This window comes from Malaclemys terrapin, chromosome 4 (assembly GCF_027887155.1).
Source record: "Malaclemys terrapin pileata isolate rMalTer1 chromosome 4, rMalTer1.hap1, whole genome shotgun sequence".
Lineage (NCBI taxonomy): Eukaryota > Metazoa > Chordata > Testudines > Emydidae > Malaclemys > Malaclemys terrapin.
Window position 1 is genome coordinate 77,265,456 of NC_071508.1, and position 25,279 is coordinate 77,290,734.

Consider the following 25,279-nt stretch of genomic DNA (forward strand, 5'->3'; position numbering starts at 1 on the left):
CATCCTGTCCCGTAATCAAAGCAACGAAGATCTGATCCACTGTTCTGGTTCATGGAAGCTTTCTCTGTGATCCTGAGAGAGGACCATTCACTGCTTAGACAGTGAGCATTATTAGTTTCTCTGAAGAGTTGAAGTGAACTATCTGCTGTGGACTAATTAGTTGGCTCCTATTCCTGAGACATTTAGAGGCTGCCTATCTGCAAAGTGGCTGTGTTGTGAGTACCCCAGGGATGCCTCTCCCTTGTCTGGTTAGTTAGTCAGAGACACTTCGGGGGAAGGACACACAGAGTGATGGACTTTGGTTCATACAGGACTCACATGCCCTGCACTTCCACATAGAATCTCTGGCTGCCCTGTGCGTTTACATTAAAAGGGTTCAGTTTGCTGTTACCATTGTGCTTGGATTCTTGCTATTGATTAAGACTGTACCCCATCTACCATTGCACTTAGCAGCCACATCCCTCTGGAAGAACAGGGCTCAAAGAAAAGTAGAATCCTCAGTATTTCTATCTGTGTATGTATGTTCTAACCACACCACTCAGGGCACATTTGAAGGACTCAAGAGCCTGGGGGCATGGCTGTCAGGCAACGAGGGAAGTGTTGATGGGAATTTCCGGTTTGCTTATTTATTACTTTTTTCTTCTCCTTTTCTCATTAAACCTCTCCCCCTACTCCTCTCCAGCCTTTCTAGAATTTTGCTTTAAAAGCTCTGTAGCCAAATCGGTTCATTGGTCCTTTAGAGCACTGTCTGAGTTGTACTCTACATTGAACGTGTTCTCATAGTAGCACTCATGCGCATGTCTTGGGAATTGGAGGCACCGTGTGATAACACAACCAACTGACAACATCTCAACTCGTTGCCAGTGAACAATCATAAACCAGGCCTCTACCATCCTGACTTATAAACCCGGCCCCTCTATATATGTTAGACAGTGGTGCTTAATGGAATAGAGGTTATACAGGAAAGTGACCCTTCCTCATTTTCCTTCCCATTCCTTCTACCCTAGGCTACTTTATTAATGGATTTTGAGTTCCAAAGCAATGGAATATCAACCAACTGGAAAGCTGTTTTGACTGACATATTTTCTCAGATATGGCAGTTTATGGTATGCTTTTTTGATTGACCGAATGATGAAAAGGCTCACCAGCCCTCCCATGAAAACAAGCTGGACAATAATTGACATGGGCCAATGAATTATTACCAATATAGGGGTGCCTATTTTATACATCAGAGGCTAAATTTCAGAGTAATGCTTTGGTGCTCTCTGGCACCTCCCATCCTATAACTTCCAATGACCTCTTACAATCGTCCCATTGATTTAATAGTTAGTAGGATAAGACCCTTACAGCCAAATATTTAAAAAAAAACAGCCACTAATTTAAACTGAGACATCCAGGATCTGATTTTAAGAAGTAAAAATCATCTGCCATTCCCATTGCCTTCAGGTGGGCTTGAGAGTGCTCAGCAGCCCTGAAAATCAGGCACCAGGAGTCTTAATCTGGATCCCCAACGCCCCAATAATTAACATGCCAAAATCAACCACTACTTATGAAAATGTTGGCCTTAGTGACTTACTTAACATCACATGGTCACTCTTGGGGAAAGGTGGGAATACAACTTAGATCTTCAGTCTATTATGTATTTGTATATATTTTAACTTTTCATATTTCTTGGTCTTGGCCATTGCCATAAACAGAAGGATAGAGACACAGTGAGAAAGATCAGTCTCATGTTCCTTATAACCTCGCTGAAACCAGAGAGTCAGAAGACAGTGTCTGAGCAACCTGTTCATTGCTATTTCTAGAGCAGGCAGGTTAGGCTAAGATTGTCATACAGATAGGAATACAACTTAGCTGTACCTTTGGAGAACAGAGTGCATTTCAATAATGCTCTATTGTAAGTGGCATAGAGTACATGTTAAAGTACAGAGACATACACTGGTTGCACTTCTAATAAATGCTTGCATATGTTCTCGATATAATTATACTCAAGTAATTGCTGTGATATCTGCACTAGCAGATCTGAGTCTGTAAAACTCTACTTGACATGCAGAGTGTAGTAGTTGATATCAAAGGAATGAAGTGCACTACTTGGTGTGATGAAGGGTACTTACTGAGCTTGTACCAATTAGAACAGCTAGGGTCCTTTGTTGGTAAAACTCTCAGATGGATGCAATCAGTGAGCCATGGATGTAACATGATAGGGAGAATAAATAAAAGTTAGAACTAAGCACATAATTGAATTTACTTATCCGAAGCAGGAAACTCGAAGAAAGGATAGATTGTAACAGGAAGGATGAATCAAGCCTTGACTCTGCATTCACTATTGCCCTCCCTCATTGGGTCTTCCAGGGAAAGCCAGCTTTCAAACATATTCAGAGCTCCCCTTAGGAACTTTGCCACACAGGCTTCCTGAATAAGAGCATCTTCAGAGTTCCCTGGCCATGCCCCCTCTTCAACCTGCACTGCTCAGCATTGGGTTGGAGCTGACTGATTCCAAGCATCTGACAAAGTAACATGGGTGTTGTGGGTGCCTTAAACTGCTGCCCTTTCCTCCCCTCCAGGTGGACTTCCCAGGTCTGGGAACCCACAGTCTTTCTTCCATTGCTTTGTGACAATGGAAACCTGGGAGCAAACCAAGCCCTCAGAGTAGAGGGCCCAGGGTTCATTGTGGGTCATTTAGGGCAGGGGTCACAAATTCAGTGTGGAGCATCTGCAACCAGCCTAGTAAGCTGTGCAAGTAGGTATCTTTTGTGTAACTATACGTGATTAAACAGGATCCTTTTTGCTCATTACAAATAAGCTCATTCTTTCATTATGATGCATGCAGTAGTGGGTTTGAAATGGCTGCACAAGCTTTGGTTGTTTCCAGCAGGTTCCCTCCTATAGAGGTCATGCCAAGACTGCATCAATAAATGATTTCTTGGACATTTGTCTAAAAGTATTGTTGGGTCTTTTCTATGAAATCTGCAAGCATGACTCTCCATAGAGTTATAAGATGGTGCCTAAAGGCTTCTAAGAGATTGTTAGAAGTTTATAAAGGACAAGGTATTATTAAATGAGACTGAGGATGCTAATGACCTATGCGTTCCTATGCACGAAAGAGCTGTCAGAGCTTTGCATTTGCCAGGAGTGTCCTTAGCTAGTCTGTGAAATTCACAAAGGAAAAAGTAAGTACAGTGTCTGTCACAAAGATTCTACTTCTTGCAACAAGAGAAAGGGTGAGAGAGCATTTTGGAAGCAAACAAACCCCAAATCTAATTTCTGCCACTGAGAGAATCAAAACTTGTTAGTATCAAGTGAGCTTATCTGAACTTTATCAAAGAAACTTATACAAGGACTCAGTATCTGTAGGTGAAAATGAAGTATGTCACAGATTCCTAAATGTAGATTCCTAAATCTATGCCACAGAAGAAAAAGGCTTTTAGTTCCGATATTTAATTCCGATTAGTTAGAGCCAGATGTTTTTTGGCTCTTATGCAGTTGAACTGGCTTGTCAGGGGAAAAAGGACATCACCCTGGTCCTTGGCATAGTTTGGATCCAGGGGCGTGCACCAGGTCCACCTGTTGGAATCTTGGCTTTGCCCAGCTTTGACAGAGTCTATCAGATCTTCTCTGCCTTCCACTGGAGGCATCTGCACCCTGGCAGCCCCACTCAAGGAAACCCATTCAGACCACACGACCAACAAGATTGTCCTCCAGAGGCCTAGAGGAACCTGGAGAAACACTGGTCAGTCAGAGCCAGCAGGCCAGTGAAGAAGTCTTGCCTGCTGCTTTTCACTGGCAGACCTGGGGGAGAGTGTGGTGGGGCAGGTGTGCCTCAGTGCTACCCCAGAATGATGTGCTGCAACTAAAAACTTGCTTGCATTTGAGGCTTTTTGTTTCTCTGTTTATAAGGAGCAAACAGCAATCTTTCTGAGTTATTTTGTTAGTTAACTGTTTAAGAGACTGATGCCAAGCTTATGGCATGGGTCACCCTGCTCAAAGCAGGAAGTCAAGATCTTGTGTATGCTAGGGTTACCATACGTCCGGATTTTCACGGACATGTCCGGCTTTTGGGGACTCAAATCCCCGTCCGGGGGGAAATCCCCAAAAGCCGGGCATGTCCGGGAAAATCGGGAGGGCTGGGTGGTGCTCGGCCGGGGCCGGCGGTGCGGGGCCGGTGCGGGGCCGGGGGCATGGTGCCGGGCCGGGCGCGGGGCCGGACGGGGAGCCGGGGGCGCGGTGCCGGGCCGGGGTCCGGGCTGGGAGCCGGTGAGCCGGGACGGCGGGGAGCCGGGCCGGCGGGGAGCCGGTGAGCTGGGCCCGCGGGGAGCCGGGCCGGCGGGGAGCCGGTGAGCCGGGCCCGCGGGGAGCCGGGCCGGCGGGGAGCCGGGCCGGCGGGGAGCCGGTCAGCCGGGCCCGCGGGGAGCCGGGGAGCCGGGCCGGCGGGGAGCCGGTCAGCTGGGCCCGCGGGGAGCCGGGCCCGCGGGGAGCCGGGGGTGCGCCGGGCCGCCAGGGGCCGGCAGTGCTGGGCGGGCCGGGGGTGGTCGGCCGGGGCCGGCACCCCAGGGCCCGAGCCGACCCAGGCTGGAGCCGCCGGGGGGCCAGCCTGGGCTGCGCCTCCTCCCCCCCACACCCCCCTTACCTGCTTCAGGCTTCCCGCGAATCAAATGTTCGCGGGAAGCAGGGGAGGGGGCGGAGACTTTGGGGAGGGGGCGGGGTTGGGGCGGGGGTATGGGCGGGGCGGGGGGCGGGGCCGGGGGCCGTGGAGTGTCCTCCATTTGGAGGCACAGAATATGGTAACCCTAGTGTATGCCTGGCATGCTTGCACTACCATGCTTTGTTGCATGGGCTTTTAAAGAGCAGCCCCACTGCCACACCAAACAATGGGACTCAGACAGAGTGATCCGGGGGAGTATGCTTCACCTGATAAACAAATTACTCCCTCCCATATTTCTCACTTCGCTTCAGAGAAGGAAGTTGATTCTCCAAGCCCTGAGGCTCCTCAGGGGTCACTGCAGTTATGAGCTGCCCTCTCACTCAGGGCAGTTTCTAAAGGCACAATTATTTATTATTTGCACTCCTGTAGTGCCTTGGAGCCCTATTCCTAGGCCAGGACTGTACTGTGCTAGATTCTGCAGAAGCTGACTAAAAAGAAGGTCTGACCCTGCACCAAGGAAATTACAATCCAGCCTTTAATAAGCTCTTTCTGCTCCACATTGCTCCAGGGAGGTAGAGGGTGCAATAGTTTGCTGCTGACCTATTCCAGTATCAAAGTAGTAATCCTCTCACCCCAATACAGGCAATGCCCACTCCCTATACCTAGTGTGTGAGTAGGAGGGGAGTATCAGGCATGCAACACACATGTGGGTGGCTCGACACAAGATCTGATCAAGGGCCTAAGGGGTGTTTCTTCCTCCACTTTATCCCCTGCACAGGTACACAGCCCAGGCCACAGTCTGGCCCAGTGGAAAAGCCCATGGTGCCTGGCATGCACATGTGAGTGAATATGTTTTTCGGATCTCCACAATGAAGTGTTGCCTAGGATTTTCCTTGACAAATAAGCATTCTGTACAAAGAAAGCAGCAATTACCTGACAAGTGGCAAACTATTATTTCTTCCTTTGTTATTCACTGTCACCCCACTAATCATGATGAAAGTTCTTTTGACACTCCTCATGTACTGTAACATAATCGCATTGAAGAAAGATTGGTGATGCTTGCTATTAGTAAATTGGTGTCATTGTTTTTAAAAGGTTGCCCAAAGTAGTGTTGCATATACTTAGCCTGCCTATATAATGAGGGAGTGTGGGCTGATGGTTAGAACAGGGAACTTGGGGTCAAATGCTATTCCCAATTCTGCATATGACTCACTCCTAAGCTTAAGTTGAGTCCCTTAAACCAGTGGTTCTCAAACTAGGGCCGCCGCTTGTTCAGGGAAAGCCCCTGCTGGGCCGGGCTGGTTTGTTTACCTGCCGCGTCCGCAGATTCGGCCGATCGCGGCTCCCACTGGCCGCAGTTCGCCACTCCAGGCCAATGGGAGCTGCAGGAAGCAGTGCAGGACGAGGGACGTGCTGGCCGCCCTTCCTGAAGCCCCATTGGCCTGGAGCGGTGAACTGAGGCCAGTGGGAGCCGCGATTGGCCGAACCTGCAGATGCAGCAGGTAAACAAACCGGCCCGGCCCGCCAGGGGCTTTCCCTGAACAAGCGGCGGCCCTAGTTTGAGAACCACTGCCTTAAAACCAAGTTTTCAAAGGTGGCCACTGATTTTGGGTGTCCAACATGAGATGCTTTGGGCTTGGTTATCAGAGGTGTTCATCACTCATAGCTCCCACTGATTTGATTCTGAAGCCACTTTTGAAAGTCTTGGCCACTAACAGCACAGTACCTTAATTTACGCATCTGTAAAATGGTCATAATAATACACGTGCTGAATATACTAAAGACATTCATGTGCAGAGGGGATATTCTGTGCCTGGATTTCTCTGTTCTGCATGAAAATGGGACTCAGTTGCCCCTGCAACAGTGTTCCCCTGCTTCCACCTGACTTCACAGAAGGCTGTTTGTGGGATCAGGGCATCCAGAATGTGGGAAGCAGGTGGGCAAGATTGACAGGGCATATTCTAGGTATATATGTTTCCCTATCTGTACACAAACACACACAAGCTAGACCTTCTGCTGCACAAAGGAACTGAAGGTGCTAGGCTTTCTTATTTGTGGGGCCTATAGAAATTCCATTTTAATGAATTACAAGTGGATAACTGGATGCCTTCATAACATATAACCATAGTATTTCATTGCTATTATTATTTATTTGTTTAATAGGTCAGTCATTAATTAACTTTTACAGATAAGGCTGTCATGGTTTTTGTCTGTTTTGTTTTCTTTTTACATAGAGAAACTGTAATAGTATGTGGCACTTACACAACATTTTACATTTTCAAAGCACTGTACAGATATTAATTAACAACAAGTTGGAAATGGTATGCTAAGGAAAGGAGGATAACTTCAGGTCCAGGGTTAATGCAACTTTGAATACGGTTTGTTCCTTAAAAATGGCAAGGAAATTGAAAAAGAAATTGGGCCTGAGTCACTATAGCCCAGCTCCTGGTGGTGTCATTTGCACCAGTGCAAAATGAGTAAGAAACATGATCTTTCTCCCCTGATAGCATTTAGCCCTACTTTACACAAGTGTAAGTGACAAACCCAACTGCTAGACAGTGGCAAATCAAGGCATTCGGAGTAAATACAATATGCTGGCAGGTTCCTGGGGTGAGTTTAGTAACTTCCCCTCCCACAACGAGCCAGCATAAAAATCCCTGGTTCACATAGATACAGATAACATTTATAAAGTTGATACTAAACTAAAAAGGACCAAAATACTATCTGAGGACTCCTTTCCAAGATCTCATTGAGAATTCAGTGTCATAGCACTTCTCCTATCCACCTCTGTATGCACTGGTGATTGATCAGAGAATCATTATAAGGTTGCCACCATTGGCACGAAACCTTCTCCCATGGAAAAAGTGATGGGGTTTGTGGCAGCCCCTCAATAGCCATGGTACTATTTTCTGACGCTGACAACTTTTTTGCCACTGCAGTGTTAGAGATAAAATTGAACCAAACCCCTGAGAAGTTTGGTTCTCTATCTGGAGCTGAACTTCACAATGTCTATAATGTGACAAACCAAAAGTCTGGATCTGGACCTGAATCCAAACATGGCTGCTTAGGCAACTGTCTATTGAAAAAAAACTGGACCCTGAGTTCTGGCAGTCAGATTGACTTTCTTTGTCATGCTCACGGCAATAACCTGAATAAACTGCATCTTTACCCAGCTTCCCTATCTTAAACAAACAGACTGTCAGGGCATGTCAAGGTCTCTCCCAGGGAACCTGCTGACTTATATAATTTATATAGCTGACTTGTCACCTTACACTTTAACCTTCCAGCCACAGGGACTCATAGAATCATAGAATCAGAACTGGAAGGGACCTTGAGAGGTCATCTAGTCCAGTCCCCTGCACTCAAGGCAGGACTAAGTATTATCTAGACCATCCCGGACAGGTGTTTGTCCAACCTGCTCTTAAAAATCCCCAATGACGGAGATTCCACAACCTCCCTAGGCAATTTATTCCAGTGCTTAACCACTCTGACAATTAGGAAGTTTTTCCTAATATCCAACCTAAACCTCCCTTGCTGCAATTTAAGCCCATTGCTTCTTGTCCTATCCTCAGAGGTTAAGAAGAACAATTTCTCTCTCTCCTCCTTGTAGCAACCTTTTATGTATTTGAAAACTGTTATCATGGCCCCTCTCAGTCTTCTCTTTTCCAGACTAAACAAACCCAATTTTTTCAATCTTCTCTCATAGGTCCTGTTTTCTAGACCTTTAATCATTTTTGTTGCTCTTCTCTGGACTGTCTCCAATTTCTCCACATCTTCTCTGAAATGTGGCACCCAGAACTGGACACAATACTCCAGCTGAGGCCTAATCAGTGCAGAATAGAGCGGAAGAATTACTTCTCATGTCTTGCTTACAACACTCCTGCTAATACATCCCAGAATGATGTTTGCTTTTTTGCAACAGCGTTACACTTTTGACTCATATTTAGCTTGTGATCCACTATGACCCCCGGATCCCTTTCCACAGTACTCCTTCCTAGGCAGTCATTTACCATTTTGTATGTGTGCAACGGATTGTTCCTTCCTACGTGGCGTACTTTGCATTTGTCCTTATTGAATTTAATCCTATCTACTTCATACCATTTCTCCAGTTTGTCCAGATCATTTTGAATTTTGATCCTATCCTCCAAAGCACTTGCAACCCCTCCCAGCTTGGTATCATCTGCAAACTTTATAAGTGTACACTTTATGCATTATCTAAATCATTGATGAAGATATTGAGTAGAACCAGACCCAGAACCTGCAGGACCCCACTCATTATGCCCTTCCAGCATGACTGTGAACCACTGATAACTACTCTCTGGGAACGAGTTTCCAACCAGTTATGCACCTATCTTATAGTAGCTCCATCTAGGCTGTATTTCCCTAGTTTCTTTGGCCTGGTCTACACTGGGGGGGAGGAAATCGATCTAAGATACGCAACTTCAGCTACGAGAATAGCGTAGCTGAAGTCGAAGTATCTTAGATTGACTTACTTCGCGTCCTCGCAGCGCAGGATTGATGGCCGCCGCTCCCCCATCGACTCCGCTTCCGCCTCTCACCCTGGTGGAGTTCCGGAGTCGATGAGGAGCACGTTCGGGGATCGATGTATCGCTTCTATACGAGACGCGATACATCGATCCCCGATAGATCAATCACTACCCGCCCATCCGGCGGGTAGTGTAGTCATACCCTTTATGAGAAGATCATGCAAGACAGTATCAAAAGCCTTACTAAAGTCAACATATACCACATCTACCGCTTCCCCCCCCCCCCCCCCCCATCCACAAGGCTTGTTACCCTGTCAAAGAAAGCTGTCAGGTTGGTTTGACAGGATTTGTTCTTGACAAGTCCATGCTGACTGTTATTTATAACCTTATTTTCTAGGTGTTTGCAAATTGATTGCTTAATTATTTGCTCCATTAGCTTTCCGGGTACAGAAGTTAAGCTGACTGGTCTTTAATTCCCTGGGTTGTCCTTATTTCCCTTTCTATAGATGGACACTATATTTGCCCTTTTCCAATCTTCTGGAATGTCTCCTGTCTTCCATGACTTTTCAAAGATAATTGCTAATGGCTCAGATATCTCCTCAGTCAGCTCCTTGAGTATTCTAGGATGCATTTCATCTGGCCCTGGTGATTTGAAGACATCTAGCTTGTCTAAGTAATTTTTGGCTTGTTCTTTCCCTATTTTAGACTCTAATCCTACCTCATTTTCACTGACATTCACTATATTAGATGTCCAGTCGCCACCAAACTTTTTGGTGAAAACTGAAGCAAAGAAGTGACCCTCTCCCATTTCCATATTTTCTGTTATTGTCCTTCCCCCTCATTGAGTAATGGGCCTACTCTGTCCTTGGTCTTCCTCTTGCTTCTAATGTATTTGTAGAATGTTTTCTTGTTTCCTTTTATGTCCCTAACTAGTTTGATCTCATTTTGTGCCTTGGCTTTTCTAATTTTGTCCCTACATATTTGTGTTACATGTTTATATTCATCCTTTGTAATTTGACGAGTTTCCACTTTTTGTAGGACTCTTTTTTGAGTTTTAGATCATTGAAGATCTCCTGGTTAAGCCAGGGTGGTCTCTTGCCATGCTTCCTATATTTCCTACACAGTGGGATAGTTTGCTCTTGTGCCCTTAATGTCTCTTTGAAAAACTGCCAACTGTCTTCAGTTGTTTTTCCCCTTAGACTTGTTTCACATGGGATTTTACCTACCAACTCCCTGGGTTTGCTCAAGTCTGCCTTCTTGAAATCCATTGTGTTTATTGTGCTGTTCTCCCTCTTACCATTCCTTAGAATCATGAACTCATCATTTCATGATCACTTTCACCCAAGTTGCCTTCCACTTTCAAATTCTCAGCCAGTTCTTCCCTATTTGTCAAAATCAAACCTAGAACAGTCTCCCTCCAGTAGCTTTCTCCACCTTCTGAAATAAAAAAAAAAAGTCTCCAATACATTCCAAGAACTTGTTGGATAACCTGTGCCCTGCTGTGTTATTTTCCCAACAGATGTCTGGGTAGTTGAAGTCCCCCATCACCACCAAGTCTTGTGCTTTGGATGATTTTGTTAATTGTTTAAAAAAGCCTCATTCACCTCTTCTTCCTGGTTTGGTGGTCTGTAGTAGACCCCTACCGTGACATCACCCTTGTTTTTTTACCCCTTTTATCCTTACCCAGAGACTTTCAACAAGTCTGTTTCTTATTTTTAGCTCAATCTCAGTCCAAGCGTATACATTTTTAATATATGAGGCAACACCTCCTCCCTTTTCCCCCTGCCTGTCCTTCCTGAGCAAACTGTATCCTTCTATAGCAATATTCCAGGCATGCATATTATCCCACCAAGTCTTCATGATGCCAACTATGTCATAGTTGTGTTTATTTACTAGCATTTCAAGTATACAGACATCTAAGATACTGATTTGATTCCCGCCCCCACCCAGTTCTGTCTTCTCTCTCCCTTATTTCTGCTATAACAGCCCATGCTCCCCCCAGACTCTCCATGTTTTTAACTTACCTGTAGGCTTTGGTCACCTGCCCCTGCTGAACCTAGTTTAAAGCCCTCCTCACTAGGTTAGCCAGTCTGTAGCCAGATATTCTCTTCCCCTTCCTCGATAGGTAGACCCTATCCCTGTTTAGCAGTCCTTCTTCCTGGAACAGCATCCTGTGGTCAAGGAAGCCGAAGTCCTCCTGGCGACACCATCCTCGCAGCCAGGCATTCACCTCTAGGATAAATCTGTCTCTGTATGACTTTAGATGCTATGTGAATGTTTCCATGGAGGACACTGATTTTACAGGCCTCTTTTTTGGGTGTCAAAATAGAGGTAGAGCCAGGAAACCCAAAAACTGAGGCCCCCCAATAACAATGGCCACTTGGGGAATTTTGGATATATACGCCTTGTCTCTGACTGCAGTAACCCAGATATTGCTACAGTTAATGCAATGCCCTGATGCTTAAAGAATATTCCCTACACATCACATCAGGGTGGAGAAGTCAGCTGCACATAACTCTCCCTGGCAAATGCCTGGGATTCAGCTTTCATGAAATAAGGAAAGAAAGAACCGGACCTCCATGCTCTTCCTATTCATGCATGCTGCAAGTGTTATGAGGCCCATCGCAAATTACTATTTCCACATTCATATCATCTCCTATTATCTCTGCTCAGTGACTGTGAGGCAGCCTAATCTATTCCTCGCCATATAGACCATTTTATTCTAACCACCAAATAGTATTTCCCATTTGATTTCTCATAGTCCGTGATAGGCTCATTCATTTAAATAGAGTTTTTGCATGACTTACTTAAAGCTGACATTTTGCAGACATGGAATTTAAAATCTCTCCATACCTGGTAGATTAACCTGGGCTTTTTTATTTTTATTTTTTTTAGCAATAACAAGAACAACCACCAACTCTTGCAGAGAAATGGATGACCTGATGGCTTGAAAATGGACTATAGAGACTTTCACTTGAAGGTCACTGGCACAAATCCATGTATAAGTATTAAATGGAACTGCCAACATGCTTACAGTTAAGCATGTACTTAAGTTTTTTGCTAGATTAAAGGCTAGGTTAGTGGGGACTGCAAGTTGTTACCATCTTCTTGTCCTGTGTAAATGATTTGAATGACTCTCAGTAAAAAAAAACACACACACATACACACAAAAACAAAAACAAAAAAACCACCCTTCAACTGGCATTCTCAGAAACGGAATGAATGGGCATAAAGATGATTTGCCCTGTATCATTACTCCTCTTGAGTTTCAAACCTTACTCATTTAAAACTACCATTGAATTTATAGTCTTGACTCAGTGCTTAATTTGTGCCAGAGCTTGTCAGGGCTCAGCCCTGGCACCTCTGGGCTTGCTGCACCAGTTATGAATGTAAAAAAATTGCTTGAGCCCCAGCACTAATTGATTGAGCCCCAGCACCTTTGTACAAATTAAGCACAGTCTTTACTTCATGCTTGCTAAGGCATAACTCCCACTGACACCATATTTATGGTTTGGTTTTCAAGCATGTGTGCATCTGTATCCCACATATGTAAGGTCAGATCAGCACATAGAACATTATATGTGCATTGAGGTATTGACTTCTGGGCATCCTATTAAGGTATTTAAATGCTGGCTTCCTGTAAAAGAGTGGACATACTGGTAGGCATCCCCCCAGGCTAAGCCTGGTGTTGCAGCGCTTTTCTGCCTAGTGCCATCTGCCGGTGGTCACTCAAGTCCTGCAGCATTCCACCTCTTCTCATGACTCGCCCCTTCGGCCAGGTCACTTTTCATCACACATTTGCTGGGGTAGCAAAGTCCAACAAATAACCACTGAGCATCCTTATAAAGGGGTTTAGGCCTCACTCTGGTCCCTGTGGTCCTCACACCCTTCTCTCAACTCTCTAGTCTCAAAGAGAGACTGCACTTCACTATATCTTTTTAATCCCTCCATTATGGCCAGAAGAGATAATGCAATCCTGAGATGCATACAACAGGGGAATCTCAAGTAGGAGAAGAGAGGGTATTTTACACTAGTGCGGTTGTCCTGTTCTGGTGCCCACAATTCAAGAAGGATGTTAACAAATTGAAGAGGATTCAGAGAAGAGCCATGAGAATGATTAAAGGATTAGAAAATATGCCTTATAGTGACAGACTCAAAGAGCTCAATCCATTTAGTTTAACAAAAAGAAGGTTAAGGTGTGACTTGATTACAGTCTATAAATATCTACATGGGGAACAAATATTTAATAATGGGCTCTTCAGTCTAGCAGAAAAAGGTACAACATGATCCAATGGCAGGAATTTGAAGCTAGACAAATTCAGACTGGAAATAAGGTGTACATCTTTAACAGTGAGAGTAATTAAGCATCGGAATAATTTACTAAGAGCCGTGGTGGATTCTCCATCACTGACAATTTTGAAATCAAGATTGGATGTATTTTTTCTAAAAGCTTTGCTCTAGGAATTACTTTGGGGTAGTTCTCTGGCCTGTGTTACACTGGAGATCAAACTAGATGATTGCAATGAGACCTTCTGACCTTGGAATCCCACAACATCATTAGAGAGACCACATAGCACTTTCCAGCAAATGTTTCCATTTCCAGGTACCTGCAGCCAATTTATGAAGCTGCCTGTATGGTTTCTGCTTTGAAATAAGACAGCTAGGGAGTAAACTTTCAGACTACAACCATTTTACCCAAGACTAAAAGGCCATGTGATTATCTTGCAAGGTCTGCATTGGCAGACTGCAAGGCTTGCAGACTGCCACTGTGCTCAGCAGGAGATAATAAAATCAGTAGGGCTGCAACAAGACATCTCTTGATCTCGGATGTCACTTACGACTGATGGCATTGGGAGATTCTTCCCAGGGAGAGGTTCAGTGACTTGCCCTGGATAAAGCCTAAAAGAAAATCACACAGACACCTATCCCTTCTCGTATGCCTGTAGCCATTCTCAGACACCACCTTTGAAGAGAAAGTGAGCTCACCACCAGAGAGGAAGAATCAATCACGCCAGCAGATCATCAGAGTCATTAATATCCAGCTGTTATTTGCTCTGCCCAACTAACTTTTCCATTTGAAGTAGTGTTTAGTTTGATAGAGAAGGTGTTAATGATTTAGACTGATATGGGTCTTTAATTACATGGACCAACAGTGTTTTTTATAGAGATGGAGAAAACTGAAAACATGTTGTTCCCAGGACCAGCTCCAGGCACCAGCATTCCAAGCAGCTGCTTGGGGCCGAAATCTGCAAGGAGTGGCAGTCCGTGTGTTTTTGCCGCCCAAGCAGCGCACCGAATTGCCACTGCGGACAGCGGGGACAGTCCGTGTGCCGTTAGGGCGGCACACACATTTCCGCAGTAGCTGCAATTCTGCGGCAGCTTCTTTGAAGACAGAAGCTGCCGCTGAATTGCCGCCGCCACAGAAACGCGCATTCCGCCCTAATGGCACATGGACTGCCCCCGCCGTCTGCGGCGGCAATTCGGCGCGCTGCTTGGGGCGGCAAAAACAGTAGAGCCAGCCCTGGTTGTTCCACCTTTCTTTTATGATTAAAATTTCCTCTAAAACTTTAGAGACAACTGCAGAGGTGATATATTAGCTCTCAAAGGATCCTTTGCCTTGGTTTATGCTTTCTCTTTGGCTATCAGAAAGTGAAGAAACAATAACATTTTCATCCAAGAAGCAGGACTTTTTGGCAGATTCTGTTCCAATTGGGGGTGGGGGAACTGTCCTGGATAAACTGACAGGCCAACCAAATCTCCCCAAGTTTGAACTGGATCTTGAAAATTCTACCACTAATCTAAAAGGAAGTGAACAATTGTTTTACTCCCATTATTTGTCAGTTTTGTGTGCCTCCGTGCTTCTAGGTTCTGGCAGAGACCAGCAGCTGAAATACCAAAACATCACTAAAAAAGCTGATTTATGACATTTCCAGCCTTGTTTTGCAGACTCAAGCAGATTAACTGGATGTGCCTGTAGCAGATCAAGGGAAGTGATTATTCCCCTCTATTCGGCACTGGTGAGGCCACACTTGGAGTATTGTGTCCAGTTTTGGTCCCCCCGCTACAAAAGGGATATGGACAAATTGGAGAGAGTCCAGAGGCAGTAGAGGGCAACAAAAATGATTAGGGGCTCAGGCACAGGATTTATGAGGAGAGGCTGAGGGAACTGGGCTTATTTAGTCTGCAGAAGAGAAGAGTGAAGGGGGATTTGATAGCAGCTTTCAACTACCTAAACGTGGGTTCCAAAGAGGATGGAGCTAGGCCATTCTCAGTGGTGGCAGATGTCAGAACAAGGAGCAATGATCCCAAGCTGCAGTGGGGGCGGTTAGGTTGGATATCAGGAAACACTATTTCACTAGGAGGGTGGTGAATCACTGGAATGGGTTACCTAGGGAGGTGGTGGAATCTCCATCCTTAGAGGTTTTTAAGGGCTGACTTGACAAAGCCGTGGCTGGGATGATTTAGTTGGAGTTGGTCCTGCTTTGAGCAGGGGATTGGACTAGATGACCTCCTGAGATCTCTTGCAACCCTAATCTTCTATGATGGTCTCATCACACTTGAATGTGACAGTTCCAGGCCCTGTTCATATTCCTACCTGAAAAAATCCCAGATGTAGTCTAGAACAAGAAAAACCCAAGGAATAGAAAAATGTTTTCAAAACAAAAATCACTCAAGGAAAAAAAGTATAATTTTCCTTCAGTAAATGCAACATGCACAAATTGTTTGTTACAGCGGATTCAAGTGGGAAATGAATAACTTTCCCAAGGTCACAATGTGACAGCAAGTGCTTGCTACATGCACACATGGAGGAGGGAGCAGGGACAGATATTGTAAAATAGAAGAACAATTTATCTGCCTCATCACCTCATGCATATTTGAATGGAGAGTGTGTGATTGGGAGAGCTCTCTGAAAGTTCCATTTTTCCACCCTATCTATCCACTCCTTCAGTAATGGTGAGTTCTGCTAGTTATTTCCACAAGGAATGAAATGTGTTAAGAAGTTTGTCTCACTCACATGAAAGGAGGGTAAGTTTGTTGGCTAGGAGGAAAATCAGAGGGGAATCAGAACTCTTGGGTTGTATTTAGTTCTTGGGGGGTTGGAAAGGGAAGTCAGGGTTTGCAATATGTAGTGTTCCCATTGTCTCCAGTACCTGAAGGTTAAATTGGTAGGAGGGTTAAAATGTAATTTGGTTGTTCTCATATGCAATTTATATTGTAAACCTAGCTGTTCCTGAAACAAAACAAACATGTAAACTTCCCCTAGCTGAATGCCCTAATATGAATGTCTATTGAGGTTAGGGCAAAAGAGCCAGAATGCATATTCCTGGAAAGAGGAATGTGTGTTCAGTTCTGAGCCCTGCTCCTCCACATGCTGCAGAGGACAAACACAATGGGGAGACATAGGATTTGAAATGAGCACTTGAGCAAATGCAGCAACCCTCACCACTTGTATTGCCTGGTTGAATGGCTGTGTGTGTGCATTTGTGACAACAATCAGCCATCTAACACATAGATCATGAGGTAACTTCATCTGAATAGAATGTGGCAGCTCTGAGCCAATTATTTTACAGAGTCCAAAAGTGTGCCAAGCATTTTGTGATGCAAATAGAAAGACAAGGTCCCTGTCCTGGAAGATTTACTATATAACCTGAATATAAATTGTGACCTAATATTTAATTAATGCAAATTGTGAAAGGATTTATATAACATAGCAAAATTCTGTCCACTACAGTTCAAGATGTACTAGTGATTTTTATGTTAACCTTTGGTGCATAGAGTAAGACACATCCCAATGAGTCAGCCTCTGCCTCTGGCACTTTTTAAATAGGAATGAGGGGTTTATGGTGCATCTCCTGCTGGGGAAGGGAAAAGGTGGTGTTTTGATAGAATGAAATATATGAAGAAAAAAAGCTCAAAAATTACAGAAAACACTTGAAAAGAACATGGGGGCGGGGAGAGAAAATTACTCTGGGATAGCTTTAAAGTTTGTGTTTATAAGCAAAGCAAATCAAGCAGTACCAGGATTGGGGACTTCATCCTGGGACACACTGACTGAAAAAGATTTGGGGTGTGGGGAGAGGGGGGTGGATAATCAGCTGAATGTGAGCTCTCAGTGTGATCCTGTGGCCAAAAGGGCTAATGCAATCCTGGGATGCATAAACAGGGGGATTCAAGGAGAAGTAGAGAGGGTATGTTACCTCTGTATTTGGTGCAACTGCTTCTGGAATAATCTATCCAGTTCTGATATCCACAATTCAAGAAGGATGTTTCCTCCCTGTAACTTTAATTGGACAAAAATCTTCCTCTTCTATACCTCACCCTGTCAATGTTGCTCTACATTGTTCAAGAACTGCTGTGTTATCTCAGAGGTGGCTGCAGCTCATTGATGAATGAAATGATAGAAAAACGAGTCTAGGTGGTGTGACAGACCCAGACCAGTGGGGTATAGGAGTCTGGTAGAGGGTAAATATACTGGTCACTGGATGAGTAGTTTTCTGTTCCCTGAGTGACCAGAGCAGGAGCTGCACTAGAGTAATCAGGAACCTGCTAGAACCAGTTAAGGCAGGCAGGCTAATTAGGACACATGGAGCCAATTAAGAAGAAGCTGCTAGAATCAATTAAGGCAGGCTAATCAGGGCACCTGGGTTTTAAAAAGGAGCTCACTTCAGTTTGTGGTGTGAGTGTGAGGAGCTGGGAGCAAGAGGTGCAAGGAGCTGAAATTGAGAGGGAGGGAGTGTGAGTGCTGCTGGAGCACTGAGGAGCACAAGCATACACCATGAGGAAGGTCCTGTGCTGAGAATAAAGAAGGTGTTTGGAGAAGGCCATGGGGAAGTAGCCAATGAGTTGTAGCTGTCATGCAGCTGTTACAGGAGGCACTATAGACAGCTGCAGTCCACGGGGCCCTGGGCTGGAACCTGGAGTAGAGGGTGGGCCTGGGTTTCCCCCAAACCTCCCAATTGACCTGGACTGTGGGTTCTTCCAGAGGGGAAGGTCTTCGGGCTGTTCCTCAACCCACATGGTGAATCTTTGAGGCAAGAAAATCTGCCAATAAGCGCAGGACCCACCAAGATAGAGGAGGAACTTTGTCACACTGGATAAATAATGGTAGTGGAGTTCTGTCAAGCTCTGCCCATGAACCAGGCCCCACCCATTTCATACACCCAAATGAGATTCCACTCACCTTAGACTGCAGATATTCTTAATATGATGGTCCTTTATTCCTTATGTGCCATACATTTAGTGACATCAGCTAATCATTGCTTTCCTTTTTATTATAATTATTATTATTCATTATTACTTAAATGCCCAGGACCCCACAGTCAAGGATTAGGGACCCATTGTTCAAGATGCTCTGCAGACATTTAGCAAAGAAGAGAGTTCTTGACCCAGAGAGCTCACAGTCTGACAGACAGAGTACACCAGTTGGACAAAACAATGTGGGTAAGTGTGGGTTGGGAGGCTGAGGCAACAATAAAACAAACTGAGTTTCAGTTACAGAATTAACAATCTTGACATTTTTAATGATCATTTATTAGGCTTCAAAGTTAACAGTCCACTGAGACAAATATGGGCATTTCCTCATTCTCAGAGCTATTGTTTCAGGCCATTTGCAGGCACAGGCAGATACAGCCGCACTGGGTTACACTTGGTTCACAAACTGAAGATTTTCTTTGCAATCACCTGAGCTAGAGATTTGATTGTTTAAAAACAAAACAACTGAAAACTAGATTCTGGAGTAGAAAAAAGGAAGTCTCCATAAAAGTACTGGTACCCCAGGCTGCAGCTTGCCAACTCATTTCAACCACAAGAATAAAGCACTTTGAAAGACTGAAAGACACTAGCGAATCAAAAGCTACTGCAAATGCGTACTTGCTGCGGCTGGGCTTTTAAATGAACTGGATAATTTTTTGAGTGCTAACAACATTTGTAAAATAGTGATAAGAGTAGCCAAATCTCATGCTTCAGGGAAGGGCTTAGCTCATTGACTGTGAGGTGATTAGGAGGGGTCAGGGAGGAATGTTTCATGGACAACTCTGCACAATAGGCCTGGCATATTATAATTTATTTTCCTTCCTCTGAAGCAATGAATATTTTCCACTGTTAGAGGCAGAACACCTGACAGGAGGGTATCTGCTACATTACAATACCTTTGATAGTAATCATACATCGTACACAGCTTAAGATGCTGCTTACAGTAGACATTTTTTTAGCAAAAATATTCCCACCAGCATTAACAATACAGGGAGCCATACTATAGATAGCTCTCCAGCACTTGCAGCCATTTTCAGCACTGTGTGACTTAGGCATGCCCTGAGCAGGGCTAACCAAAGTGGCACTGAAAATGGCTGTCAGAGCATTCTACCATAGTGGCTTTCTACTGCCACTGCAGCACCAGTGTTAGGATCAGTAATTTTTTTTTTTTAATAGCATTTCCTACTAGTCAGCATGTCCCCCCCAGAAATGGACAAGCTGTTGCTGAGGTTTCAATCTCCTTTGTCTGGTCCTCCAGAAACTTGCTGAAGTTCTCCTAAATATAAGGGTGATATCCGGAATGTGACATTCCTAATGTTAAAACACCAGAGAGCAGACCTCTTTCCAAATGAATATCATAAGGCCATTTTCATGCATCTTAAAAGAAACAATATGCACAAATACTTTATTTTGTTTACTTTCTTGCTTTTGCATTGCACTCCCATGGATTTAGCCTCAATAGGAGGTTTCTGTTCTGATATCACAAAGAAAGCAAAAGGACCCCAGAGAAGTGAACAATTCTCATTTTAAAAAATGATCCACTTTTAGTCTCTGATCCTGTGGTTGAATATGCATAGATATCCGTCCGCACAAATCCAATCGCATGTTCAGGGCCATACTACCCAGCTCTCTCTCTCCCCACAAAAAACTATCCTTCTCATCAATTTTCCATCTAGTTACACAAAGATTCAGTTAAGATAACTGCCCAAATCACTGCAGGCAATGACATGCTAGAAAGCATGTACCTGTGATTAATGGGTAGCACACTCCTCTGGCTCTGAAGTGGAGAACAGCAAAAGTAGCTCTTTCCTATCCCTGCTCATCTCTGTCATTAAATGGATATAAGGGGCTCAATAAAGCATGAAACTGAATCCACTAAAACACCTACTGAACACAACAAAACTATTTAACCCCTTGTTGCAAGCCAGCTAATGGAAGTTGATTTCAGATTACATTCATATAATTAGGAAAATACTGACACCCTAGTATATCAAGATGTGTAAAAATAGAAAAGGTGGTCAGTTAGGACTAGGTGGGAGTTACATGCTGCCAGGGACCAAAAAATAAAACCCAACAGGGTTTGTATTTGCATTTCTCTATCTGATATTTAGCAAGTTTATCCTGTTAACATGAAGGACCATTTAAATGAGATACAGTATATAAACAGGCTTGGCAGAATTCCTTTTTAAAAATAATTTTAACAAGATAATATTTATATTTATGTTTAAGCTTTTTTTCCAGTCTTAATCCATTTTAATTTTCACAGTTGTGGGAAATTATGTGGGGGACAGACAATTATTTAATGACAGACATTGAGACATGGTTATAAAGCTTTAACTTTTTGAAACACAAATTATCAAACTTATGTCTAAAGTAAATATCCTTAAATCAAACTCTAATAAGTTGTCACATAGCATTTTTCTAACTTTGCTTATATGTACATTTTTATTATTATCAATGGTAATACTTTTTCATCAGTTTGTGTGTGTACGGTGAAATTGACTAATAAGATACCAACATTTACCCATAACAATCTAATCCTTCCAACCCTATATATAAAGAATAAGGAAACGAGATCAACTGGAAGGATGGTGGCCTCGTATGTAGATTGTAATGTATTAACTGGTTATGGGTTCTAACATTTTGGAAGTTGGAGAATCATATTTCTTTGCCTCCTGGTTTTGTCCTCCTCTTCACAGATTTTGGGTTACACATGCTGGCACAGGACTGAAGTAGAGGCTAGTGAAGAGTACTGCCAATTCCAATAGTCCAAAACTCATATTTCAGGCACCCAAAATATCACTAAATTGTCTTAAAATCATTTATATAAATATATATGTATAATTGGAGTTCTTTTTCTTTGCCTTCTAGTTCCTGATGTTTTCGGGTGCAATTAGGTCACATTGTCAAGCTTTTTCCTGCAACCACAATGGCTAGAAACTTATCCTTTCCTTAAATGAAAGATGAGAGTTTCACATTCATGTAACTTCAGGAGCTGGGGCTTTATGAAAAATACTAAATATTGTGAAGCTCGTGATAAAAATCACAAGAGTTGGCAATGCTGAGTGGAGAGTCAGCACAACACTGAAGCCACAGACACCTCCGTTTTAATCCTATTTTTGACACTAACTTTAGGCAAGTCCCTTAAACTCTGTGGGCTTCAGTTGCTCATCTTTAAAATGGGGATCACAATAGTTATATGCCTCACTGAGAGGGTGTGAAGATTAATAATTCGCTAATGTGCAAAGAAACTGGTGTTGGCCTGTAGATGGGAAAAGGGTATAAATGCACTATTTTGTGCTAGCTAGGCCCCATCTGCTCCAGGGTGCATTCTTCTCTAGGGAGGACATGCAGTGTTCTGGCTAGCTAGCAGGGTATTCTTCTAGCCCCCATTTCCATGGTTGTTGAGCATCTCCTAGATATTTATGGATTTATATCCACACCACCACTATGAATTAGGGAAGAAGCATTATATCAATTTTACAAGTGGGGCACACAGTGACTTGCCAAAATGTCAAGCAAGAGTCAGGAACTGGACCAGGTTTTTTTTTTTTTTTTTGACTCCCTGCCACTGCCTAAATCACCACCATCCTAAGGTTTCTACTAGGCTGAGGCAGACCAGTTTTACTTTATCGCCAGTGTAATAGAATGCTTCATAGAATTGGCTTCAGTGACAGGCTGCTGAAGTGATACACTAATCCACCAAAGCATGATATAGGATATAGTTATTATTGAATAGCAATTACTGACACACACCAAGTCAGTGTGGAACATACATAAGGTAAATGTTATGGTTCACACATGGACTGTAGCCAGGTTTGGCGAGTGAAGCCCTAGCAATTCTCCCCCTAGTTGGAATATGTCTCAGAAGCTTTGCTCAGTATTTTTACAACACTCCTAAAAGTAAAGGTGTTTATTGAACACTGGAAGCTGGCTCTCTAATGGGCTGATCAGCCTTCTTCTATTTATATATTTCATTTACTTCAACATTGGAGCATTATAAGACTATATTCAGAGGAAATGTCAATCTCTTATTTTAAAGTAGAACAACTAGGAAAAATTATTACCCATGTTTTTTGCCTACGATCTTTCTGGTTGGGATTTTTTTTATGAGGGAAAATAAAACAGAAGATATTGCAACATATTTCAAACTGAAAGCTTTTAAAATGCTCTGTTCTTTTTTTTTCTCTCCAGTCGCGGAAGCAGCGCAGCCCACAGATGCTGCGTAGGGTATTTTGCAGCCTCATTTATTTAGAAATTAATCTTACCTTGCAAAGTAAAATCCATTTTGCTATTCCCACCAGTGATGACCTGAAAAGTCTGCATTAAATGGTATTTGGTAGACATTTTTGTAATGTAATCAAGCCTCTTTATTGACGCTTGCTGCTGAGAAAGGCAGAAAGGTTCTCCCAGAAATGCAATAAGACTAAAGAAGGGCTTGAACAACAAAAGCTCAGATTCAGTAAAGCACTTGAGGAGGTAACTTTAAGCATATGCTTAAACCCCATTGAAATCAGTGGTTTAGACAGTAGTCAGACTCCCTTATGCCAGGCTCCCTTCTGTCATATTTCAAAACTGTGACTTATAAAATATGTTCAGAGAATATCAAATTGATGGAACAGCAGGCATAAAGTCTACAAAGTAGTTAGAATTTCCCACATTTCTTAATTCAGGAAAGATTTTGTTCCAAAGAAGCCTACAGCTATTCAAAGCCAAGATTTAGCTTTGCTTCTCTGACATGCAGAGCATCCATACTTGGAATGGAGACCTTTAAGGAAACTTCACTTGCTCCAGCGAGGATAGTGCTTACTTAATTGGCATTCTTACACACACACACACACACACACCGAGTCCATAGTGAGCCAATATCCCCCTGCTGTTCTGGAAATACTATTACTAGGCTGAGGCATAAAGTAGAGGTGCTGGCCACTAGTAGTCATTAAACCTCTGGGCACTTTTTTCCTGATGTCCTGGCAAGATTTTAATTTGGGTAATTCCATTCTACCTGCCTACATTTCCCCCTATGGTTTCAGCTGAATAACATTCATCTTTATTTCCTTTCCTGAACTCTTGTGCTGTTATCTGTTAAGAAATTACTGCATTTCAATGACGGATGAAGTGCTTCTGAATTATTTAGGGCCCAATTCTGAAGTCCTCACTCAAATGAATCAATGAGTATTGTTATGATTAATACTGGTACACAATACCATGTGTGCATGGCACTTATGTAAAAGTAGGCAAAGTCTCTACCCCAAGGAATTTACAACCTAGGATATATATATGATATGATGGAGGAGAGATTGTGTGAAGTTGGAGGATTGCAGGATCAGAGGAAGGAATAAGGTAGGTTGGTATGCATACTACACATACTTCAGATGTGAAGAAGTGAGGTTCTTACCCACGAAAGCTTATGCTCCCAGTACTTCTGTTAGTCTCAAAGGTGCCACAGGACCCTCTGTTGCTTTTTACAGATTCAGACTAACACGGCTACCCCTCTGATACTTGACATCAATGACATAGTTGCAGCAAACATAAATCACATAGGCTAAAATAGGTTTGTATAAAATGTTCAAACCATTAAAATACGTATAAAAATGGAAGGCTGTGCATCAATGATTCCTGAATAGGACAAAGAGCTAATTTTGGATTCCTGAATAGGACAAAGAACAGAAATTGTTCACTCTGAAAAGTTGCCCAGCTCTGTCAGCTGCGGAGCGGTCCGCCAAGGAAGCAGCGGGGAATCCTCCCGAAATACGCCGACCTCATAATGGTGGGAGGTACCACTCCCTTACCTTCCCTGGGTCACTTCCTACCACTTCTCTGGCAGCAGTAGTCCATATGGCATAGGCGTCTCCAGGTTCCCCAGCACCAGACTTTCCCTGGGATTCCGATAGCTGCAAGCCTCTGGTCCAGGTTTCTGGCTCTTCAGCTCTCATAGGTAAGGGCTGTAGCGGCTCCTGGGCTGGAGCTTCTGTCGAGCGTCCTTCCTCTTTGGCAGCTAGCCCTGACAGAGCAGCTCTGCAGGCTTTTATACCTGTCTTCCAGTTGGAGTATGCCCAGCAGAGCCTTAGGGGTGGGGCTTCCTCTGCTAGGAGGGAAGGGTTAACCCGCTCGGTACCAGTGCAGTGCCGATCCGCTCTGTTACACCATCTCATTCCATTGCAGCATCTAGTCTTTGCCCTTACACAACTTCCAGGATTGCTCCCTTCAGCACATTCTCTTTTGCAGTTCTGTAAATTCTTTAACTAATTACCTTGCATACTTGTAATTATGTAGTCAGAATTTAACTCAACACTGTAAGGGCCAGACCATAAGCTGATGTAAGTCATTGATTTCAACAGAGCTATCGAATGACGTAGGTGTTCCTGGGTTGGAGCAGCCACGGAAAAAAATTAGCAGATGCCAAGCTCCCACCACCGTGCCTCCTGCCCTCCAGTGGTCATGCTGATCAACTCCTCCCTCTCCCTCCCCAGTGCCTCCCGCCCGCCACAGATCAGCTGTTCTGCGGCATGCAAGAAGTCCTGGGAGGGTGGGGTAGGGAAGAGTGGGGAGAGTGTGCACTTCGGGTAAGGGGCGGAAAGAGGCGGTGAAGATGCAGGACAGGGGCAGAGCGGGGGCGGGAAGAGGCAGGGCGGAGGTGGGACATTGGGGGGGGGAAGGGAGTGGAGTGGGGGTGGGGCCTGGGGCTGAGCACCCCCTGGGATAATTGGAAGACAGCATCTGTGCCTGCTGAGGATCTGATCCTCAGCTGTGGTTCTACCACCAGGACCACAGAGAGAGACCTTATTGCTCTGTGACATGACGTCTCTGCCTACCCCGGCCCAAATTGCATTGCATTGACATTTTCTGTAACCACATTGCATTGCAAATCCATGTCTGATTATCTCCATTATCATAC